This window comes from Aquarana catesbeiana, linkage group LG07, assembly GCF_042186555.1.
Source record: "Aquarana catesbeiana isolate 2022-GZ linkage group LG07, ASM4218655v1, whole genome shotgun sequence".
NCBI classification, from domain to species: domain Eukaryota; kingdom Metazoa; phylum Chordata; class Amphibia; order Anura; family Ranidae; genus Aquarana; species Aquarana catesbeiana.
The window spans coordinates 338,500,875-338,520,057 of record NC_133330.1 but is presented as its reverse complement, the minus strand read 5'-3'; positions in this window follow the sequence as shown (position 1 = coordinate 338,520,057).

The following is a 19,183-nucleotide window of genomic DNA, read 5'->3' as shown; positions in this document are numbered from 1 at the left end:
CCATTAGATATCTCTGATTCTTACCAAGCTTTCTTTGAAAAACACTTTGCATATACCATATGTGACCCTCTCACTGTGTCCCACACATACCTTGTCCACCACAAGCTCATCCTTCTAACTAGATCTACCCCACACTTCATTAGGCTTCTCCATATGTGCCCATCTCTCAAAGGTAGTTGACTATGGCCTATTTCATTGAAATTAAGTTGGGCAATACTACTAAACCACTCAAGTTGCCTAACCCAAATATTACCCTCGAGCTGAGTACCTTATGACCTATTGCAGGACTTGAGACTGGAGTTACTTCGTTAAGGTTTATGCATTATCAATTGACTTTCTGCTATACTATTGTATTGTATTACCTATTGTCATTGTCACTGTACAATCTATTTGCAATGCAATCTATACACTGGGGGAGAATCTGGGGGAATCTAGGATGGAAAAGGACCTGGGGGTCCTAGTAGATGATAGGCTCAGCAATGGCATGCAATGCCAAGCTGCTGCTAAGAAAGCAAACAGAATATTGGCATTAAAAAGGGGATCAACTCCAGAGATAAAAGGATAATTCTCCCGCTCTGCAAGACTCTGGTCCAGCCGCACCTGGAGTATGCTGTCCAGTTCTGGGCACCAGTCCTCAGGAAGGATGTACTGGAAATGGAGCGAGTACAAAGAAGGGCAACTAAGCTAATAAAGGGTCTGGAGGATCTTAGTTATGAGGAAAGGTTGCGAGCACTGAACTTATTCTCTCTGGAGAAGAGACGCTTGAGATGGGATATGATTTCAATTTATAAATACCGTACTGGTGACCCCACAATAGGGAGAAAACTTTTTCGCGGAAGGGAGTTTAACAAGACTCGTGGCCACTCATTAAGATTAGAAGAAAAGAGGTTCAACCTTAAACTACGTAGAGGGTTCTTTACTGTAAGAGCGGCCAGGATGTGGAATTCCCTTCCACAGGCGGTGGACTGAGTGGGGAGCATCGATAGTTTAAAAAAACTATTAGATAAGCACCTGAACGACCGCAACATACAGGGATATACAATGTAATACTGACATATAATCACACACATAGGTTGGACTTGATGGACTTTTTTCAACCTCACCTACTATGTAACTATGTACAATACGTTATTTTACTTGATTTCAAAAATAAAACATTTGTTAAAAAAATAAAATAAAAAACGAAATCTCCATGGCTCATATTTTTCTGACCGCTAACTAATGCACGCTTGGTCTCTAAACATAGATAATGTCACATTACAAATTACCCTCCAGTGTCGTTAAATTATTGAAACTCAGGAGGGACCCTTTCGGCGGTCAAATGAATCAGTCCCATTGCTCGTAACGACACAGAATTGATAGTGGTCTTTTGAAGAATCCGTTAATGCCCCCAATTCATCAGCTTGTCCCCTCCTGTAAAATCTGCAGAGCGGTGGTGTTTTTTTTTTGGTGCCTTCCCTTTCTCCAAGCTTGACGTTTGCTCTCCCAGTATGTACTGATGTCAGTGTCATTCTCTGCTGCCATACAATGAAATCATTGATATTCTGTGATAATAGCTTGCTTAAAATTCTGTGTTAACAGCACATATGTCCTGTTCTAAAAAGAATCTCAGATAGCATCCTAATATTATCAATTATTTATAAGCCACCGTACGAAATGGGAGGTGCGAGACAGCGGCAGACATATATTTATTGCTCTTCAGCTTTATTCTAGAAAATAAAGAAAATCGTGTGCAACTATTTGTTGTCAGCACTCAGCACTTTCTGAAGAAGAACTTTCCGCGGTAAGATGAACCAGGGGGTTCGCGGACAAACTCATAGTAAAGCTTTTCAATGAATATCCACCAGGGGATGGTAATTATTGTTTTTAGTTCCGAGTCTACAACCGGTGGGAGCAAAAATATAACTCCAGCCAGGTACCTTTCACAAAAGTTCACTTTAGGGGTCTCCAAAAGGTATAGTTCCCTGGCTTAACTCTGTTCCATTGTAACCAGTGATGAGCCTGGGTTAGGTCCAAAATTGGGTTTGACCAAACCTGGAGGACAGCTGTCGTTCCCGGGACAATCAGCTGTGACCGTGACCGGGACATTCTCCATCCTACCGCTGCATGTAAACAAAGGGGGCAGGGATGCTTGTGACATCAATGACCTAATATGGCCACATGTTCATATTAGTTCAATGTCATTGACCTAATATGGCTATCCAGCCATATTAGGGTCAATGATGTCAAAAGCCCATTTGTGTACATGCAGTTGTGGGGCGGGGAATCCCTTGCCTTCTGCTTTTTGGTCCGGCACTGACAGCTGACTTCTTGGTTTGGGTAAACACGGGTTCAAATTAAAACCAGAGTTTAACCTATGCTGATCCCTAATTAACAAACAAACCACCATTTATTGTTTCAGGCACTGATATTTTTTCCAGTTCGTTGTCAGTCGTTGTCTCTGTTGTTACAGTGCAAACTGCAGACAAACTGAATGTAAACAAAGGATTGCTTATACCAGCTTAAGTCGACCATACATGGATCGAAATTCAACCGGTTCAGAAGGGGCCTCTCGGGGAATCTGAAGGAATTTTTTCCCCTGCTGTAGCAAATTGGAATCATGCTATGGTGGGGTTTTTCGTCTTCCTCTGGATCAACTGTGGGTGAAGGATTGTGTATATGGGATTGTATTTATTTATTTTTTTGTTGAACTAGATGGACTTGTGTCTTTTTGCAACCTAACTATGTAACTATTTAACTATGTAACCATGTATTGGCAGGGTGGTTGTACAGAAGTCGATCTACAGATCCACTACTGTACAACCGCCCTGTTGGCTTTTTGCCGTTTGATCAGTGCTGCTGGCTATAAGAGGGGATTTTTTTGGAGGGGGGGGATTTGTACTAGAAGGGATGATTGGGGGTATTTGTACTTGGAGGGAAAATTTGAGGGGGATATGTGCTAAGATGGGGGAAGGGGAGAATTTGTGCTGGGGGGGGGGGGATTTGGAGTTGGGGAGAGAGGATATGTGCTCAGAGGGGATGTTTGAGGGGTAATGGATTTGTACCAAGAGGGGGGAATTTTTTCAGGGGAGGTAGATTTGTGCTGGGGGTATATGGGAATAAGAGGATTTGACTTGGGGCAGGTATAGATTTGTGTTGGGAAGGGGATTTCAGTAGGGGGAGGATTTGGGAGGAGGGGGAATTTAATGCTTAGTGGGTAAGCATTCGGGGGGGGGTGCAATTTGGCATGTTCCCCTGGGCTCCAGTTTCTTGGTACCTCTTGATATAATTTAAAAGTGCTAGTTCTTTTTTTGTAAAGTACAATTACCCTTCTAAATAATTTCTGGATCACATGACTGACCTATACAACTTTTTACTTATCTGGTGCTGAGAGGGAATTTTCTGGCTGTTATTTAGAACCTTAGCAATATAGTTACATAGTTACATAGTAGGTGAGGTTTAAAAAAGACACAAGTCCATCAAGTTCAACCTATGTGTGTGATTATGTGTCAGTATTTCATTACATATGCCTGTATGTTGCGGTCGTTCAGGTGATTATCTAATAGTTTCTTGAAGCTATCAATGCTCCCCGCTGAGACCACCGCCTGTGGAAGGGAATTCCACATCCTTGCCGCTCTTACAGTAAAGAACCCTCTATGCAGTTTAAGGTTAAACCTCTTTTCTTCTAATTTTAATGAGTGGCCACGAGTCTTGTTAAACTCTCTTCTGCGAAAAAGTTTTATCCTTATTGTGGGGTCACCAGTAGGGATGAGCCGAACACCCCCCGGTTCGGTTCGCACCAGAACCTGCGAACGGACCGAAAGTTCGCACGAACGTTAGAACCCCATTGACGTCTATGGGACTCGAACGTTCGAAATCAAAAGTGCTCATTTTAAAGGCTAATTTGCATGGTATTGTCCTAAAAAGGATTTGGGGACCCGGGTCCTACCCCAGGGGACATGTATCAATGCAAAAAAAACTTTTAAAAACGGCCGTTTTTTCGGGAGCAGTGATTTTAATGATGCTTAAAATAGAAAAAAAAATATTCCTTTAAATATCGTACCTGAGGGGTGTCTATAGTATGCCTGTAAAGTGACGCGTGTTTCCCGTGTTTAGAACAGTCCCTGCATCAAATGTCATTTTTAAAGGAAAAAATCTCATTTAAAACTGCTTGCGGGTTTAATGTAATGTCGGGTCCTGGCAATATGGATGAAAATCAGTGAGACAAACGGCATGGGTACCCCCCAGTCCATTACCAGGCCCTTTGGGTCTTGTATGGATATTAAGGGGAACCCCGCACCCAAATTAAAATAAGGAAAGGTGTGGGGCCACCAGGCCCTATATACTCTGAACAGCAGTATACAGGCTGTAGGTTTGTTGTTAAGTAGAATCTCTTTGTAATTTTGAACGGGTACATTTTTAACGTGTTTAGCTCCAGCCAAAAAATTTTTTTTAAGCTTTTTGGAAAACATAGGGAAGGGTTATCACCCCTGTGACATTTGTTTTGCTGTCTTTCCTCCTCTTCAGAAGATTTCACCTCACTTTTTGTCCCAATGGATTGGAAAGCATCAGTTCAAAGGAGAAATGTTTTTCCCATATTAACTCTTACAGGAGAGAATTTCCCTTCCTAGGGGTAGATTTCACTTCCTGTTGTCTCCTTCCGTTTGCAAGTAGGAGTCGTTTGTAAGTTAGTTGTTTGAAAGTAGGGTCCTGCCCTATATACTCAGCAGACATTTGGGCCTTAGGTGTTGCTGTGGCCACAACACTGTAAGCCCTCACAGGGCTCTGCTGTGAAATATTAGATCAAGAATTGTAATTACATGCCCCTGTTGAACAGGAGCTGAAAAATTAGGCCTTAGGCACTGGTGCTGGTGCCACAACACTGCAACCCCTCACAGACACTCTAGTTGGAATGCAGGAACGAGCCCTGCTGCAAAGTATTGCATCAAAAATTGTAATTACACGCCCCTGTTAAACAAGGGCTGAAAAATTGGGCCTTAGGCACTGGTGCTGGTGCCACAACACTGCAACCCCTCACAGACACTCTAGTTGGAATGCAGGAACGAGCCCTGCTGCAAAGTATTACATCAAAAATCGTAATTACACGCCCCTGTTAAACAGGGGCTGAAAAATTGTGCCTTAGGCACTGGTGGTGACACCCAGAACCAAAAATGTTCTTACAAGCTATCAGCGTGATGATTGAGGAGGAAGAGGATAATTACTCAGGGATAGTCACTCAGCATCAGCATAGGCAGTCTTTGAAGGGATCTGAGATTTCGAAAAAAATTATTCGGTTACATCAGCATCAGGTGCTTGGTAGCTGGTGGTGATCCAAGACTCATTCATTTTTATGAAGGTCAGTCGATCGACCGAGTCAGTGGACAGACGCACCCTGTGATCGGTTACCACGCCTCCAGCAGCACTGAATGTGCGTTCCGAAAGAACGCTGGATGCAGGACAGGCCAGTAACTCAATTGCATACTGTGCAAGCTCTGGCCAGTGATCCATCCTCAAGACCCAGTAACCCAGAGGATTTTCGGTGGGAAAGGTGTCCAAGTCTGATCTTGCCCCTAGGTATTCCTGCACCATGTAAAACAGACGCTGGCGATGGTTGCTGGAACCGATCATACCTTGGGGCTGCGGACCAAAAAATTGTCTGAACGCATCGGTCAGACGGCCACCTTCTCCACCGCTCCTTCTTTGACTGACCGAAGCCTCAGCAACACGTTGTCCAGAAACAGGAGTTTGTAACCTCCCAGTCTCTGGGAACGCGTTGCACAGACCTTTCTGCAAGGCCTCCCGAAGATGTTTCATCCTCTGCTCCCTCTGCGATGGCAAGATAAGGTCCGCAACCTTACCCTTGTAACGTGGATCAAGGAGGGTTGCCAGCCAGTATTGGTCCTTCTCCTTGATACCACGAATACGAGGATCCTTACGCAGGCTTTGCAGGATCAGGGAGGCCATGCAGCGTAGGTTTGCTGAGGCATTCGGTCCGGAGTCCTCTGGGTCACTAAGGACGACATGGTCCGCAGCCACCTCCTCCCAGCCACGTACAAGTCCATGTGTTTCTTGGGACTGATCCCTTAAAGACTGCTGCTGATGCTGAGTGCCAGGCTCCACCTCCATACTGACACAATCTTCCTCCTCCTCCTCCTCCTCTTCCTCCTCGTCCTCTTCCTGTGTGATCGGCGGGCACGCAGGAACACTGTCTGGATAAAGGGGGCCTTGAGAGCTAAGGAAGTCCTCCTCTTCCTGCCTCTGTTCTGCCTTAAGTGCCCTGTCCATTATTCCATGCAGCGTGTGCTCCAACGGGTGGACAAGGGGGACAGTGTCACTGATGCATGCACTGTCACTGCACACCATCCTCGTGGCCTCCTCAAATGGTGACAGGACAGTGCATGCATCCCTGATCATGGCCCACTGGCGTGGGGAAAAAAACCAAGCTCCCCTGACCCTGTCCTGGTGCCATAGTCGCACAGGTACTCATTGATGGCCCTCTGCTGCGTGTGCAGCCGCTGCAGCATGGCCAACGTTGAGTTCCACCTGGTGGGCATGTCACAGATTAGGCGGTTCTTGGGCAGGTTAAACTCCTTTTGGAGGTCCGTCAGCCGAGCACTGGCATTATATGACCGGCGGAAATGCACACAGACTTTCCTGGCCTGCCTCAGGACATCCTGTAAGCCCGGGTACCTGCCCAAGAACCGCTGCACCACCAAGTTAAGGACGTGAGCCAAACAGGGCACATGGGTCATTTGTCCCTGTCGGAGGGCAGAGAGGAGGTTGGTGCCATTGTCGCAAACCACCATTCCTGCCTTAAGTTGGCGTGGCGTCAACCACCTCTGAACCTGCCCCTGCAGAGCTGACAGAACCTCTGCCCCAGTGTGGCTCCTGTCCCCCAAGCACATCAGCTCAAGCACCGCATGGCATCTTTTGGCCTGCGTACTTGCGTAGCCCCTTGAACGACTACGGAGCACCGCTGGTTCCGAGGAAGAGGCCATGGAGGAAGAAGAAGAGGAGGGGGTGGAGGAGAGAGGTGTGTCACAATCATTAGCATTTTGGAGGCGTGGTGGCGGAACAACCTCCAGCACTACTGCACCTTGTCCTGCATCCTTCCCAGCTGCCAGCAGAGTCACCCAATGCGCCGTGAAACTTAGGTAACGTCCCTGTCCATGCCTGCTGGACCATGAGTCAGCGGTAATATGCACCTTACCGCTGACCGCCCTGTCCAGCGAGGCATGGACATTGCCTTCCACATGCTGGTAGAGAGCCGGAATTGCCTTCCGTGAGAAAAAGTGGCGTTTGGGTACCTGCCACTGAGGAACCGCACATTCCACAAACTCACGGAAGGGGGCAGAGTCTACCAACTGAAAAGGCAGCAGTTGAAGTGCCTGGTACAATCTGACGTCGGTGTACCAAAATCAGATTGCCCACAAGTACGTGGCTGTGACACACCTAATTCTACACCTTCATTCCTCTCAGTGCAGGTCTCAGAGAGGACTGAAGGTCTAGTGGGGTTGGAAATCTCAGCTGATGAGGAGCAAGCAGAGGTCCTCTTTGTTCTTTGGTGTGGGTCTTTTAGATACGCTTGCCAACGAACTGCATGGCAGGTCAACATATGTCTGGTCAAGCATGTGGTACCCAAGCGGGAGATGTTTTGGCCACGCGAGATACGCTTGAGACATATGTTGCAAATAGCAGCGGTGCGATCTGATGCACTCGTCTCAAAAAAGGCCCACACCAAAGAACTTTTTGAATAACGCGCAGAGACTGCAGCGCCCTGCACATGTGGAGCTTTGGGGTGTGATGCAGTCAATGTGCTGCCCTTAGGCTGGCCCCTGGAGGGCATCCTGCCTCGTTGGTGATGTGCCGCCTCCTCCTCCTCCTCCTCTCTCCTATCAGGCACCCACGTTGAGTCAGTGACCTCATCATCCCCTCCCTCCTCATCACTGGAGCAAACCTGGCAGTATGCTGCAGCAGGGGGAGCATGACTGCCAGATTGCTGTCCTTCTTGGGCACCCCCTCTGTCCGTGCTCGTGTTACTGCCTTCATCGAGCTCAGTATCATCATCAGAGCCTTCCAAACGCTGGGCTTCCTCCTGGAGCATGTACCCAACACTGTGGTCAAACAGTTCGAGGGACTCCTCAGGAGGACATGGTGGGGCTAGGGAAGGAGTCACTGATGACATTGAGCCAAGGGAAGAGGCCGCTGCTGCTTTGCCAGACAAAGTACCCTGGGCATGGGTGAGAGAGGATGAGGAGGATGAGGACGGCTTGGTCATCCACTCGACCAAGTCTTCCGCATGTTGCGGCTCAACATGGCCAGCTGCCGAAAAAAAGGCCAAGCGTGTCCCATGGCCACGTGCTGATGAGGATGCACCGTCTCCACGACCAGCACTAGACACAGAGCCTGCTTGCCCTCTCTTATTGGCTTGTGACTGTCTGCCTCTCCTTCTTGGCCTTCCAGACATACTAATGGCCTGTAGCTGCACTAAGCTGGGATATATATATATATATATATATATATATATATATATATATATATATATATGTACTGATACTGCAGCTAGCAAAATCAACTGCCTGCCTGTAGTATGAGAACACCACCAACCTTCTACAGGTAGCTTTAGCTGAACACTGTGAGGTGGACGCACCCCACTAACTTGTAGGTTTAGCTGAACACTGTGAGCAGGGCGCACCCCACTAACTTGTAGGTTTAGCAGAACACTGTGAGCAGGATGCACTGCACTAACTGTAAATAGTCTAGCTGCCTGACTGTGGTACTAATAGGATCAAAAGAACACCAGCAATTTTCTTTAAAATACTGTAACAAGACAAGCCTGCCTGTCAGTAAGAAGATAACAGGAACGGATCTAGCTGAACACTGTGAGCAGGACGCACCCCACTAGCTTGTAGGTTTAGCTGAACACTGTGAGGTGGACGCACCCCACTAACTTGTAGGTTTAGCTGAACACTGTGAGCAGGACGCACCCCACTAACTTGTAGGTTTAGCAGAACACTGTGAGCAGGACGCACTGCACTAACTGTAAATAGTCTAGCTGCCTGACTGTGGTACTAATAGGATCAAAAGAACACCAGCAATTTTCTTCAGGTAGCTGTATTTACTGTAACAAGACAAGCCTGCCTGTCAGTAAGAAGATAACAGGAACGGATCTAGCTGAACACTGTGAGCAGGACGCACCCCACTAGCTTGTAGGTTTAGCTGAACACTGTGAGGTGGACGCACCCCACTAACTTGTAGGTTTAGCTGAACACTGTGAGCAGGACGCACCCCACTAACTTGTAGGTTTAGCAGAACACTGTGAGCAGGACGCACTGCACTAACTGTAAATAGTCTAGCTGCCTGACTGTGGTACTAATAGGATCAAAAGAACACCAGCAATTTTCTTCAGGTAGCTGTATTTACTGTAACAAGACAAGCCTGCCTGTCAGTAAGAAGATAACAGAAACGGATCTAGCTGAACACTGTGAGCAGGACGCACCCCACTAGCTTGTAGGTTTAGCTGAACACTGTGAGGTGGACGCACCCCACTAACTTGTAGGTTTAGCTGAACACTGTGAGCAGGACGCACCCCACTAACTTGTAGGTTTAGCAGAACACTGTGAGCAGGACGCACTGCACTAACTGTAAATAGTCTAGCTGCCTGACTGTGGTACTAATAGGATCAAAAGAACACCAGCAATTTTCTTCAGGTAGCTGTATTTACTGTAACAAGACAAGCCTGCCTGTTAGTAAGAAGATAACAGAAACGGATCTAGCTGAACACTGTGAGCAGGACGCACCCCACTAGCTTGTAGGTTTAGCTGAACACTGTGAGGTGGACGCACCCCACTAACTTGTAGGTTTAGCTGAACACTGTGAGCAGGACGCACCCCACTTACTTGTAGGTTTAGCAGAACACTGTGGGCAGGATGCACTGCACTAACTGTAAATAGTCTAGCTGCCTGACTGTGGTACTAATAGGATCAAAAGAACACCAGTAATTTTCTTTAAAATACTGTAACAAGACAAGCCTGCCTGTCAGTAAGAAGATAACAGGAACGGATCTAGCTGAACACTGTGAGCAGGACGCACTGCACTAAATGTAAATAGTCTAGAAGATAACAGGAACGGATCTAGCTAAACTGAATACAGTGTATATATATATATATGCAACACCTGGGATGCATATATATACACAATACACTTTAAGTGCAGCTAACTGACTGACTGTCCTGCCTAATCTAGCTAACTCAAATGAAATGACACTGTCTCTCTCTCTCTCTCTAAGCACACCATGGCCAATTATGGCTCTCTGTTAAGGCGGCGCTGTGATTGGCCAAGCATGCGGGTCATAGTGCATGCTTGGCCAATCATCAGAAAGCAATGCACTGCAATGCCGCAGTGAATTATGGGCCGTGACGCGCCACACGAATTTGGCGCGAACGGCCCATATCGTTCGCAATTCGGAGAACGATCGAACAGCCGATGTTCGAGTCGAACATGGGTTCCACTCGAACACGAAGCTCATCCCTAGTCACCAGTACGGTATTTATAAATTGAAATCATATCCCCTCTCAAGCGTCTCTTCTCCAGAGAGAATAAGTTCAGTGCTCGCAACCTTTCCTCATAACTAAGATCCTCCAGACCCTTTATTAGCTTTGTTGCCCTTCTTTGTACTCGCTCCATTTCCAGTACATCCTTCCTGAGGACTGGTGCCCAGAACTGGACAGCATACTCCAGGTGCGGCCAGACCAGAGTCTTGTAGAGCGGGAGAATTATCGTTTTATCTCTGGAGTTGATCCCCCTTTTTAATGCCAATATTCTGTTTGCTTTGTTAGCAGCAGCTTGGCATTGCATGTCATTGCTGAGCCTATCATCTACTAGGACCCCCAGGTCCTTTTCCATCCTAGATTCCCCCAGAGGTTCTCCCCCCAGTCTATAGATTGCATTCATATTTTTGCCACCCAAATGCATTATTTTACATTTTTCTACGTTAAACCTCATTTGCCATGTAGTTGCCCACCTCATTCATTTGTTCAGGTCTTTTTGCAAGGTTTCCACATCCTGCGGAGAAGTTATTGCCCTGCTTAGCTTAGTATCGTCTGCAAATACAGAGATTGAACTGTTTATCCCATCCTCCAGGTCGTTTATGAACAAATTAAATAGGATTGGTCCCAGCACAGAACCCTGGGAAACCCCACTACCCACCCCTGACCATTCCAAGTACTCCCCATTTATCACCACCCTCTGAACACGCCCTTGTAGCCAGTTTTTAATCCATGTACTCACCCTATGATCCATGCCAACGCACCTTATTTTGTACAGTAAACGTTTATGGGGAACTGTGTCAAATACTTTTGCAAAATCCAGATACACCACATCTACGGGCCTTCCTTTATCTAAAAATATATTCACTAAATTCCAAAGGATGGCAGAAAAGAAAAAAAAAGCCTCCTTTTATGTAAAAACTCGAATTAAAATACAGCTATCAGAATAACAGGCGCGATGAGAGTACCGGCTTTGGAATTCGGGTTTAGGAGTTCACGCACAAGTGAAAAATCTTTTGTACACAATGGAGGCACATGAGATGAGATCACCTAAGACGGGCTCTGATGTGTCGTCTAACATTAATATAGAGATGAGATAAAGCGTTGATGATCGGAGTCACTCTGCATATTGTCATTACCACGTTCTGCCAGTCACTGGATATGATACATCTTGTGCCAAGTTCTTATGTGAATGTACAGCATGATGTCATAGACAGTGGCTCAGGTGGAAGAGATGCATACTGATTGACATGTATCTCAGTGACTGGGTATGACTAAGCTGGATCAATTAGCATGGAAACACTTGAAGCATACCTGTGTTGGGTAGACGGAGCACATGCAGGAGGGTTAACCCATTCAATGCTTGGTTTGTGCTTCCCTTATGGCATGCTGAGATTCTCTAGCATTCTCTATTCTCTGGTTTCCCCAAAAGACTGCAGTTAACTGGGTGGCAATGAGCAGACTTCACCCTTGGGGGCCCTTGGAGAAGTCCAGCATGTCATTCATTACCAGAACTCAGGGTCACCGTCCTTGAGCCCATGTTACTTGCATACCAGGTCCTGCACTGTCTTTAGAAATTCATTTCTGAGAGTGATCCCCCATGGGCACAGAATAAATAGAAACCTCATTGGGTTCCTCTAAAAGGGCTTCCAACTTTACTAGGAACAGTAATGCCGCATACTCACGAACGGACTTTACGGCAGACTTGGTCCGACGATCTTTACGACGGACTTTGTAGCGTAGGTGCGCTGGACTTACAAACGGATGGACTTGGACACACATGATCACACCAAAGTCCGATGGATCCGTACGTGATGACGTACGACCGGACTAAAATAAGGAAGTTGATCGCCAGTAGCCAATAGCTGCCCTAGCGTCGGTTTTAGTCCGTCGGACTAGCATACAGACAAGCGGATTTTTCGACCGGACTCGAGTCCGTTGGAAAGATTTGAAACATGTTTCATTTCTAGGTCCGTCGAACTTTTGGGAAAAAAAAGTCCGCTGGAGCCCACACACGATCGAATCATCCGACGGAGTCTGGTCCGCCGAACCAAGTCTGCCATAAAGTCCGCTCGTGTGTACGCGACATAAGAGAAGAAAAGTCATATAGGATGATGATGGCATAAGCTTAAAGTGGGCCTTTTCCCTCTTTCCCCAACTAAAATTCATATCAGCATGCATCTCTAGGGTCTCTAATAAAAATAAATATATAATGTCTGGGGGCTTCTAAGTAATTTTCCAGCAAAAAATTTACTTGTTTGTAAACAAAAAGTACCAGAAAAGCCCTGGTCCTTAAGTGTTAAATTGGCTGCTGCCAGTACATGCTTGTACGTGTGAGCAATGATGTACAGTAGGTGTCGTCCATCCTCTATGCCCAGTCAGCTCATTTTAGTCTGATAGCTGGCACCATGTTCCCGACTGGTTGCTTGGGTGAAGTGTTGTCATGATGACATTGCTCTTTTGTGTGAGTTAGCGCTTTTCATGCCCAATGGCCGGACGCCAAACTACTATACCGGACCCCACACCGGACTGATGTCTTTTCACCTGCCAGTGACAACTGGCCCACCTCCGACTACATAGTCATTTTGAGGGAAATAGCCTTGAACGCTGATATGTCTTGACCAGTTCTTCTGCACACGTTACAAAGGAGTCAGCTCTGTCCATTGCATCTAAGTTTTCCTGAACTCCCTATGTTCCTCTGCTTGGTTTCCAATTTGCCTAATTAAGAGTGACACCCAAGAAAGCTGAATGACTCAGGTGGGGTTTTCAGACCTAAAAAGGTCTTATGACTTGCTGCACCTATAGTTTAGCAATGAAAACAATGCTGTGAATGAAGATGTAGATGATATATTGCACATGTGTCAAACACAAGGTCCACGGGCCGAATTCGGCCCACCAGGCAATTTCCTGTGGCCCTTGTACTTCTCCTGCAGCTACCGCTCTCCCCTTGTCTCCCCCCCCCCCCCCCTCCTTGTGTCAGCAGCAGAGAGGAGGACAGAACTCCTCCACTAGATTCTATGCTTCTTCATGCACCCGCGGAAAGGCTCCTCCTGTCTCGGCAGTCAGCAGCAGAGGGGAGCGCAGAACTCCTCCTACAGATCCTGCACCTTTCTGTGCAGCTGCAACACCCCCTCATCTAGACCAGACTCTGGCAGCTGACTCCAGCCCTCCTCTGGTCCTCTTCCAGACCCTGCTTCCCAGCTCCACCCCAGCTTCTTCCCAAGAGCAGCACAAGATAATACACTTTTATTAGTGGTGGTGCATCTATAAGGGTGCACGGGCGCCACCTCCTCTCTCCTGCCACCCCCTCTAGCACTAATAGATAGATTCACGCATTGCATGAATCTATCCACGGCCACCGCTGCCACACCCATTCAGGCTCCTGGCCCCTTTTCGGGCACCGGGCGCCTGAATTACAGTGGCGGGGGGTGTTTTTGAAGCACCTGATTAGAGCCATAGGCTCTAATGGGTGTCAAAAAAAGGTGACCTGCGAGCACCATGCTGGGCGCTCGCAGGCCACTCAGCTGTGTTAGAAAAGCAAATAAACATTTGCTTTCCTAACACTAAACCGCCTCTCCATCAATCAGGTGCTCGGATCTGTTACCCGTCATCTGATTGGCTGAAACAACAGGCGCTGTGATTGGACGCCTATCAGGCGTCCAGTCATAGCAGAGGACGGGAGAAGATATTGAGGAGCTGTCCCACAGAGACAAGGTAAGTGCAGACGGCGGGCGGGGGGCACACTGGTAGCATTTGATATGGCACACTGGCAGCATTTGATATGGCACAGTGGCTGCGTTTGGCACAGTGGCTGCATTTCATGGCACAGTGTAGGCAATTGATGGGCACAGTGGCTGCATTTGATGGCACAGTGGAGGCAAATGATGGGCACAGTGGCTGCATTTGATGGCACAGTGGAGGCAAATGATGGGCACAGTGGCTGCATTTGATGGCACAGTCGAGGCAAATGATGGGCACAATGGCTGCATTTGATGGCACAGTGGTTATAATTGATGGGTTTTTTTCAGTTTGTTTGAGCCCCCCCAAAAAATTTGAGCCCCAGCCGCCACTGACTGTGATGTAGGGGAAGGTGGGGGACTCTTGACTTCTGATGGTGGGGGGGGCTCCTGACATCTGATGTAAGGGGGTGGGGTGCTCTGGACACCTAGTCTTACAGATACAATTGGCCCTTTGAGGGCAACCATAATGCTGATGCGGTCCGGAATGAAATTGAGTTTGATACCCCTGATGTATTGGATTTTCATACTCCAGAAGATAATTGTTTTGCTTATTAATTCCTTACTTATAAGAGATTCTAAAAGAAGAGATCAGCAGAAGTACATTGAGATACAACATAATCTCTGCTTTCTAAGCATTTCAAGACCACATGTTCATTATCACATATCCATTGTCTGATGTTATACAGGAATAATAAAGCTCTTGATATCATGCAGTTGTAAAATTGTCTCTTGTAATGTAATTCACTTTGCTTTGGAGTTTCCTAATTTTTAACACTTAAGCTGCTTTCACACCGATCAGTTTTTCTTCCATTCTTGCGGAAAAAAAAAGCAGAAGAAAAACGTATGACCATTAAATCCTATGGAACTCTTCACACTGGTCAGTTGTGGGTCCGCTGTGTTTTTCAAAGACCTGCTTGCTGCATTTTTGGCGGATGTTTGGTGCGGTAAAATAAAACGCACCAAAAATGCACCTCCTCATTGAAATGAATGGAAAACACATAAAAAATGCAGCAAAATGCAGCTGCTTTTTTGTGTGGTTTTTGAAATTTTTACAGGTGCAAAACTCACTGGAAACGCTGTAAAATCGCATCAAAAATACATGTGCATTTTTACCACATTTTTGCAATGGAGCAGGCCCCGCTACTTACCTATTTAAGAACTGTCACACGACAGAGCATGCAGACGGTGGTTAGCCTTCATCGCAGGTGGAGATTTTTTTTTTCGGGTCCGGCAGTGCATCAGGAGTCGTGATCGACGATGGATCTACATCAGGGGACATCGATTTTTTTTCTTTATTAAAGTAATTGTCCAAAACTGTCTGTATTTCTATTTCTGTTTGACACATTTTTGTTAAATGAGTAGGGGTACATACCCCATACTCATTTAAATGTGGGGGAGCGGGATCTGGGGGCCCCTTTGTTAAAGGGGGCTTTCATATCTCGATAAGCCCCTTGCCCACAGACCCCCACAACCACCTCCCAGGGTTGTGAGGAAGAGGCCCTTGTCCCCATCAACATGCAAAGCACCCCCCTCCCATGTTGAGGACATGTGGTAAGATTCAGGAGGGGAGGGGCAGCTCATTCACCCCCCCCTTACCTGCCAGGCTGCACGTTTGGATAAGGTTCTGATATGGATTATGGGGGGACCCCATGCCATTTTTTAAAAACATTTTGGGATGGGGGTTCCCCTCAAAATCCATACCAGACCCAAAGGGCTTTATATATGTCTGTTTTGCTGCAGCAGGTTCTATATACAGTACAGATGCGCCACTTTACAGGCAGACTAAGGGGACCCCCCAGGTACTATAGTTAAAGGAATTTTTCATTTTTATTGTTTCACTTCAAGCATCATTAAAATCACTGCTCCTTCAAAAACTTTTTTTTGCATTGATACATGTCCCCCAGGGCAGTCCCTGGACCACCATACTCATTTTATGGCCAATAAGTTGCATATAAGCCTTCAAAATAGGCACTTTTGTTTTTTCAAATTTGAGTCCCATAGACTTTAATAGGGTTCGCGGTTCGGGTCCGAACTTTTGCGATGTTTTGGGCACCGGTTCACAAAAAATAATGTTGGGGAACTGGAGAAAGTGTAGAGAAGGGCAACCAAACTGATAAGAGGCATGGAGGAGCTCAGCTATGAGGAGAGATTAGAGGAACTGAATTTATTCTTTCTTGAGAAGAGGAGATTAAGGGGGGGATATGATCACCATATATAAATACATAAGTGGTCCATATAGTGAACTTGGTGTAGAGTTATTCACTTTCAGATCATTACAGAGGACACAGGGGAGGAAAAAAGATTTAAAGGGGTTGTAAACCCTTGTTTTTTTTTTTTTTAAAAATAACAAACATGTCATACTTACCTCCACTGTGCAGTTAGTTTTGCAAAGAGTGGCCCTGATCCACCTCTTCTGGGGTCCCCCAGCGGCGCTATCAGCTCCTCCCCGCATCAGGAAACCCCCTAGGGGAAACGTTCTCCCTGGGGGGTTACTGTGCAGGTGCGCTCCCGACTTTTGCATCAATAGACACAGAATGCTGGACTCGGCCCTGCCCCGTAGCGCCTGCATTATTGGATTTGAGTGACAGCGGTGGGAGCCAATGGCTGCGCTACTATCAATCTATGCAATCAAGAGCCGAGACAACGAGCAGAGAGGTAGAGCGCATCTCCGCCGTGGGAACGAACGGGCTCAGGTGAGTAAAATGGGGGGGGGGGGGCTGGGGGGCTGGTGAGTGTCGGAAGTTCTTTCACCTTAATGCATAGGATGCATTAGGTGAAATCACACAAGGATTTACAACCGTTTTAACCTTCACATACTGAAAGGCTTCTTCACGGTAATGCCCCGTACACACAATAGGATTTTCCGACAACAAAATCCATGTTTTTTTTCCGACGGATGTTGGCTCAAACTTGTCTTGCATACACACGGTCACACAAATGTCGGAAATTCTGAACGTCAAGAACGCTGGTGACGTACAACACGTAGGACGAGCCGAGAAAAATGAAGTTCAATAGCCAGTGCGGCTCTTCTGCTTGATTCCAAGCATGCATTGAATTTTGTGCGTTGGAATTGTGTACACACGATCGGAATTTACGACAACGGATTTTGTTGTCGGAAAATTTGAGATCCAGATCTCAAATTTTGTGTGACGGAAATTCCGATGGAAAATGTCCGATGGCGCCTACACACAGTCGGAATTTCCGACAACAAGCTCCCATCGAACATTTACCATCGGAAAATACGACCGTGTGTACGGGACATAAGAGTGGTGAAAATGTGAAATAGGCTCCCTCAAGAGCCCCTTCTGGCCAACTCAGTAGATTGTATAAAAAAAAGAGCTGGATGCATTCCTAAATGCACAAAATATAACTGGATAACAAATATAACAAAATATAACTGGATTCTACTTTTTAGAGACAATAATGCCAGGGGTAGTTGATCCAGGGAATATCTGATTGCCCTCGAGGGGGGGGGGGGTAAGGAAGGATTCTTGTTTCCCACTGGAGTGAATTGGACCAAGCTTTATTGTTTTTTGCCGTTCTCTGCATCAACTGTGGGTATTTTTTAATTGGTTGAACTAGATAAAGTAGTATCTTTTTTTAACCTATCAGTGGCGGCCCATCCATTAGAGGCACACGGGCGCCGCCCCCCTAATCCATACGCTTGCCTCCTAATCTACATGTGGGGCGCCGGATGCATGGATTTCTATGGATTTTTTTTTTTAAAAGCACATAATTAGAGGCTCTAAATGGCTTTAAAAAAAGGGTGGGCCGGTGCTACCACTAGGCAAACTAGGGTGCACTGCTGCCTAGGTTGCCCGGCCACTGGTGTTCCTACTCTCTTCTCTCTGCAGCAAGCAAATAGTCTGAGCATCAGCAGGCAGCCACCGCTCTGTTCACACATAGTGTCAGAGGCGCAGCAGCGTGTCCTGACTCCCGAATGAATGGAAGCAAGCAAACATTCATTGATGGGCACTGGTAGGCTGCATTGATGGGCGCTGGTAGGCTGCATTGATGGGCGCTGGTAGGCTGCATTGGTGGGCTCTGGTAGGCTGCATTGGTGGGCTCTGGTAGGCTGCATTGATGGGCGCTGGTAGGCTGCATTGATGGGCGCTGGTAGGCTGCATTGATGGGCGCTGGTAGGCTGCATTGATGGGCGCTGGTAGGCTGCATTGGTGGGCTCTGGTAGGCTGCATTGGTGGGCTCTGGTAGGCTGCATTGGTGGGCTCTGGTAGGCTGCATTGATGGGTGCTGGTAGGCTGCATTGATGGGCGCTGGTAGGCTGCATTGATGGGCGCTGGTAGGCTGCATTGATGGGCGTTGGTAGGCTGCATTATTAGGCGCTGGTAGGCTGCATTGGTGGGCGCTGGTAGGCTGCATTGATGGGAGCTGGTAGGCTGCATTGATGTGGGCTGATGAGGCTGCATTTGATGGGCACTTCATTAAAAAGGTTGGGTATACATGGGCAGGGGAAAGGGGGTGGAGTCAGGGGTGGAGCCAAGGGGGGCGGCAAAATGAGGTTTCGCCTAGGATGTTAAAAAACATCCTTGCACCAGCTCTGCCCGAGCCCACCCTTTTGTGTGACATTAGCGAATTAATATTCGCTAATGTCTTCCTGTTTCTCCTCCCAGCCAATCAGGAAGCGGGTCCTGAGACCCCATTGGCCGGGAGTCCAAAGACCTGATTGGCTGGGAGGAAAAGCAACAGACGGGACACGGAGGAGACAGAGGGGGGGGGGGCCGCCAGCATAGCCGTGACCTGAATGGGGTAAGTGCGGAGCTGAAGGGGGGCCTGGCAGGCGAGAGGGCGAGCTGGCGACCGGGGGGCGGAGTTGTCAATGGTGTACTGTGGCGGGCTCGAGCGATGGGGGTGGGGGGGGGTGTTAGTGTGGGGTGACTGGGGAGGAGCACCAGCCGC